The sequence below is a fragment of the Lolium perenne genome, chromosome 3 (assembly GCF_019359855.2).
Source record: "Lolium perenne isolate Kyuss_39 chromosome 3, Kyuss_2.0, whole genome shotgun sequence".
NCBI classification, from domain to species: Eukaryota; Viridiplantae; Streptophyta; class Magnoliopsida; order Poales; family Poaceae; genus Lolium; species Lolium perenne.
This window is the reverse complement of record NC_067246.2, coordinates 53,633,184-53,639,183: the sequence shown is the minus strand read 5'-3', so window position 1 is coordinate 53,639,183 and position 6,000 is coordinate 53,633,184.

The window sequence follows — 6,000 nt, the reverse complement described above, 5'->3', positions numbered from 1 at the left end:
TGCTTATGAAGTAACAACTAGAGGCGGTGTTTCCACTCAGGATCCTCTATATCCTGAGGGGCATCCCAAGAGAGTTGAACAAGATTCTCAACGAATTGAAACTAGTGCTCCTTCTAAGAAAAAGAAAAAGAAACATAAAAATGTTGTAGAATCCTCTGAGCCTGTTAATGATCCTAATAATATTTCTATTTCTGATGCTGAAACTGAAAGTGGTAATGAACATGATAAAGATAATGATAAGAATGATGCTTCTGATAAAGAAGAAGTGGAAAATGAACCTGAAAAACATGCTAAAAATAAAAAGTATACTAAAGAAGCCTTTATTGCTAAGTGATACGTCTCCAACGTATCGATAATTTCTTATGTTCAATGCTACTTTATTGATGATACCTACATGTTTTATACATACTTTATGTCATATTTATGCATTTTCCGGCACTAACCTATTAACGAGATGCCGAAGAGCCGATTCTTTGTTTTCTGCTGTTTTTGGTTTCAGAAATCCTAGTAAGGAAATATTCTCGGAATTGGACGAAATCAACGCCCAGGATCTTATTTTTCCACGAAGCTTCCAGAAGTCCGGAGAGGAAACGAAGTGGGGCGACGAGGCCGCCACACACCAGGGCGGCGCGGCCCAAGCCCTGGCCGCGCCGGCCTGTGGTGTGGGCCCCTCGTGGCGCCCCCTGACCTACCCTTCCGCCTACATAAGCCTTCGTCGATAATAGTTCCAGTACCGAGAGCCACGATACGGAAAACCTTCCAGAGACGCCGCCGCCGCCAATCCCATCTCGGGGGATTCAGGAGATCACCTCCGGCACCCTGCCGGAGAGGGGAATCATCTCCCGGAGGACTCTACACCGCCATGTTCGCCTCCGGAGTGATGTGTGAGTAGTCTACCCCTGGACTAAGGGTCCATAGCAGTAGCTAGATGGTCGTCTTCTCCTAATTGTGCTATCATTGTTGGATCTTGTGAGCTGCCTAACATGATCAAGATCATCTATCTGTAATGCTACATGTTGTGTTTGTTGGGATCCGATGAATAAATGAATACTATGCTATGTTGATTATCAATCTATCTATGTATTGTTTATGATCTTGCATGCTCTTCGTTACTAGTAGAGGCTCTGGCCAAGTTTTTGCTTGTAACTCCAAGAGGAAGTATTTATGCTCGATAGTGGGTTCATGTCTCCATTAAATCTGGGGGAGTGATAGAAACCTCTAAGGTTGTGGATGTGCTGTTCCCACTAGGGATAAAACATCAATGCTATGTCTAAGGATATATTTGTTGATTACATTACGCACCATAATTAATGCAATTGTCTGTTGTTTGCAACTTAATACTGGAGGGGGTTCGGATGATAACCTGAAGGTGTACTTTTTAGGCATAGATGCATGCTGGATAGCGGTCTATGTACTTTGTCGTAATGCCCAATTAAATCTCACAATACTCATTGATACGTCTCCGACGTATCGATAATTTCTTATGTTCCATGCCACATTATTGATGATATCTAAATGTTTTATGCATACTTTATGTCATATTTATGCGTTTTCCGGAACTAACCTATTGACGAGATGCCGAAGGGCCAGTTCCTGTTTTCTGCTGTTTTTGGTTTCAGAAATCCTAGTAAGGAAATATTCTCGGAATCGGACGAAATCAACGCCCAGCATCTTAGAATCACACGAAGCTTCCAGAACACCCGAGAGTCGCCAGAGGGGGGCCACAGGCCCACCAGACGATAGCCTGGCGCGGCCTGGGGGTGGCCCACGGCCCCCTAGCGTGTCATCGCCTCGTTGACCTTCTGACGCCGCCTCTTCGCCTATAAGAAGCCCCTCGACCTAAAACCTCGATACGGAAAAGCCACGGTACGAGAAACCATCCAGAGCCGCCACCATCGCAAAGCCAAGATCTGGGGGACAGGAGTCTCTGTTCCGGCACGCCGCCGGGACGGGGAAGTGCCCCCGGAAGGCTTCTCCATCGACACCACCGCCATCTTCATCAACGCTGCTGTCTCCCATGAGTAGGGAGTAGTTCTCCATCGAGGCTTGGGGCTGTACCGGTAGCTATGTGGTTCATCTCTCTCCCTATGTACTTCAATACAATAATCTCATGAGCTGCCTTACATGATTGAGATTCATATGATGATGCTTGTAATCTAGATGTCATTATGCTAGTCAAGTGGATTTTACTTATGTGATCTCCGGAGACTCCTTGTCCCACGTGTGTAAAGGTGACAGTGTGTGCACCGTGTGGGTCTCTTAGGCTATATTTCACAGAATATTTATTCACTGTTATGAATGGCATAGTGAGGTGCTTATTTATATCTCTTTATGATTGCAATGTGTTTTGTATCACAATTTATCCGTGTGCTACTCTAGTGATGTTATTAAAGTAGTTTATTCCTCCTGCACGGTGTAATGGTGACAGTGTGTGCATTGTGTAGTACTTGGCGTAGGCTATGATTGTGATCTCTTGTAGATTATGAAGTTAACTATTGCTATGATAGTATTGATGTGATCTATGCCTCCTTTCGTAGCGTGAAGGTGACAGTGTGCATGCTATGTTAGTACTTGGTTTGGTTATGTTGATCTGTCATGCACTGTAAGGTTATTTAAATATGAACATCGAATATTGTGGAGCTTGTTAACTCCGGCATTGAGGGTTCGTGTAATCCTACACAGTTAGTGGTGTTCACCATCCAACAAGAGAGTGTAGAGTCTAGCATCTATCTATTTATTCTGTTATGTGATCAATGTTGAGAGTGTCCACTAGTGAAAGTATGATCCCTAGGCCTTGTTCCTAAATACTGCTATCGCTGCTTGTTTATTGTTCTACTGCATCTGTACTGTCCGCTATATTACCACCATCAACCACACGCCAGTCCTGGGCAGCAAAGCACTTTTCTGGCGCTTTTACTACTGCTCATACTTATTCATACCACCTGTATTTCACTATCTCTTCGCCGAACTAGTGCACCTATTAGGTGTGTTGGGGACACAAGAGACTTCTTGCTTTGTGGTTGCAGGGTTGCATGAGAGGGATATCTTTGACCTCTTCCTCCCTGAGATCGATAAATCTTGGGTGATCCACTTAAGGGAAACTTGCTGCTGTTCTACAAACCTCTGCTCTTGGAGGCCCAACATTGTCTACAAGAATAGAAGGTCCCGTAGACATCACGCACTTTTCTGGCGCCGTTGCCGAGGAACGAAGGAAAGCTACACCATTTCCTCCCTCGTCAACTACACGCCAGCAGCACTTTTCTGGCGCCGTTGCCGGGGAGGAAAGGTAAAAGGCACTCATACTCGGGTTCCAGGTAACAGTACTTTTCTGGCGCCATTGTGTTTGTGCTCGAAGCTATTTCCTTTAGATCCTGCAATTGCATCTTTTTGTTTCTTGTTTACACTAGTAAGGCATAATGGACAACAATGAGCTTCTTACTCTATTTCCTGATTTAAGACATGGATGGTTTGATCCGAAAATTAAAAAACCCATGGAACATATTAATATGAACACTTTGAACACCATTGTTGCTAATGATATGGAAAATTCTAAGCTTGGGGAAGCTGGTTTTGATGAGCATGATCTTTTTAGCCTCCCAAGCATTGAGGAGAAATTTTTCTTTGATGATACTTTGCCTCCTATTTATGATGATTATAATGATAGTAGTCTTTTAGTGCCGCCTGTTATGGAGGATAAATTTGATTATGATTACAATATGCCTCCTATATATGATGATAGCTACTTTGTTGAATTTGCTCCCACTATTACTAATAAAATTGATTATGCTTATGTGGAGAGTAATAATTTTATGCATGAGACTCATGATAAGAATGCTTTATGTGATAGTTATATTGTTGAGTTTGCTCATGATGCTACTGGACATTATTATGAGAGAGGAAAATATGGTTGTAGAAATTTTCATGTTACTAAAACACCTCTCTATGTGCTGAAATTTTTGAAGCTATACTTGTTTTATCTTCCTATGCTTATCACTTTGCTCTTCATGAACTTGTTTATTTACAAGATTCCTATTTATAGGAAGCATGTTAGGCTTAAATGTGTTTTGAATTTGCCTCTTGATGCTCTCTTTTTGCTTCAAATACTATTTCTTGCGAGTGCATCATTAAAACTGCTGAGCCCATCTTAATGGCTATAAAGAAAGAACTTCTTGGGAGATAACCCATGTGTTATTTTGCTACAATAACTTTGTTTTTATTTTGTGTCTTGGAAGTTGTTACTACTGTAGCAACATCTCCTTATCTTAGTTTTGTTGCATTGTTGTGCCAAGTAAAGTCTTTGATAGAAAGGTTCATACTAGATTTGGATTACTGCGCAGAAACAGATTTCTTTGCTGTCACGAATCTGGGCCTAATCCTCTGTAGGTAACTCAGAAAATTATGCCAATTTACGTGAGTGATACTCAGATATGTACGCAACTTTCATTCAATTTGAGCATTTTCATTTGAGCAAGTCTGGTGCCTCTTTAAAATTCGTCTTTACGGACTGTTCTGTTTTGACAGATTCTGCCTTTTATTTCGCATTGCTTCTTTTGCTATGTGGGATGGATTTCTTTGTTCCATTGACTTCCAGTAGCTTTGGGCAATGTCCAGAAGTGTTAAGAATGATTGTGTCACCTCTGAACATGTGAGTTTTTGATTATGCACTAACCCTCTAATGAGTTGTTTCGAGTTTGGTGTGGAGGAAGTTTTCAAGGGTCAAGAGCGGAGGATGATATACTATGATCAAGGAGAGTGAAAGCTCTAAGCTTGGGGATGCCCCGGTGGTTCATCCCTGCATATTTCAAGAAGACTCAAGCGTCTAAGCTTGGGGATGCCCAAGGCATCCCCTTCTTCATCGACAAATTATCAGGTTCCTTCTCTTGAAACTATATTTTTATTCCATCACATCTTATGCACTTTGCTTGGAGCGTCGGTTTGTTTTTGTTTTGTTTGAATAAAATGGATCCTAGCATTCATTGTGTGGGAGAGAGACACGCTCCGCTGTTGCATATGGACAAATATGTCCTTAGGCTTTACTCATAGTATTCATGGCGAAGTTTCTTCTTCGTTAAATTGTTATATGGTTGGAATTGGAAAATGATACATGTAGTAATTACTATAATGTCTTGGATAATGTGGTACTTGGCAATTGTTGTCCTCATGATTAAGCTCTTGCATCATATACTTTGCACGTACCTATTAATGAAGAAATACATAGAGCATGCTAAAATTTGGTTTGCATATTTGGTCTCTCTAAGGTCTAGATAATTTCTAGTATTGAGTTTGAACAACAAGGAAGACGGTGTAGAGTCTTATAATGTTTACAATATGTCTTTTATGTGAGTTTTGCTGCACCGTTTCATCCTTGTGTTTGTTTCAAATAGCCTTACTAGCCTAAACCTTGTATCGAGAGGGTATACTTCTCGTGCATCCAAATCCCTGAGCCAAACACTATGCCATTTGTGTCCACCATACCTACCTACTACATGGTATTTCTCCGCCATTCCAAAGTAAATTTCTTGAGTGCTACCTTTAAACAATTCAAAATTTATTACCTCTGATTTGTGTCAATGTTTTATAGCTCATGAGGAAGTATGTGGTGTTTATCTTTCAATCTTGTTGGGCAACTTTCACCAATGGACTAGTGGCTTCATCCGCTTATCCAATAATTTTGCAAAAAGAGCTGGCAATGGGATTCCCAGTCCCAAATTAATTAATAAAAATAGACACTCCTCCATGGTATGTGATTGTTGGACGGCACCCGAAGGATTCGGTTAGCCATGGCTTGAGAAAGCAAAGGTGGGGAGGAGTGTCATCATAATAAAACTAAAATAAAAAGGCACTCCTTCATGGTATGAGATTGTTGGCAGGCACCCGAGGATTCGGTTAGCCATGGTTTGTGAAAGAAAGGTTGGAAGGAGTGCCACACAAAAATAAAATAAAATGGGAGCCGCTCTTTGAAGGTTTGTCTGGCAAGGGGGATTGAGTACCCGCTACCAT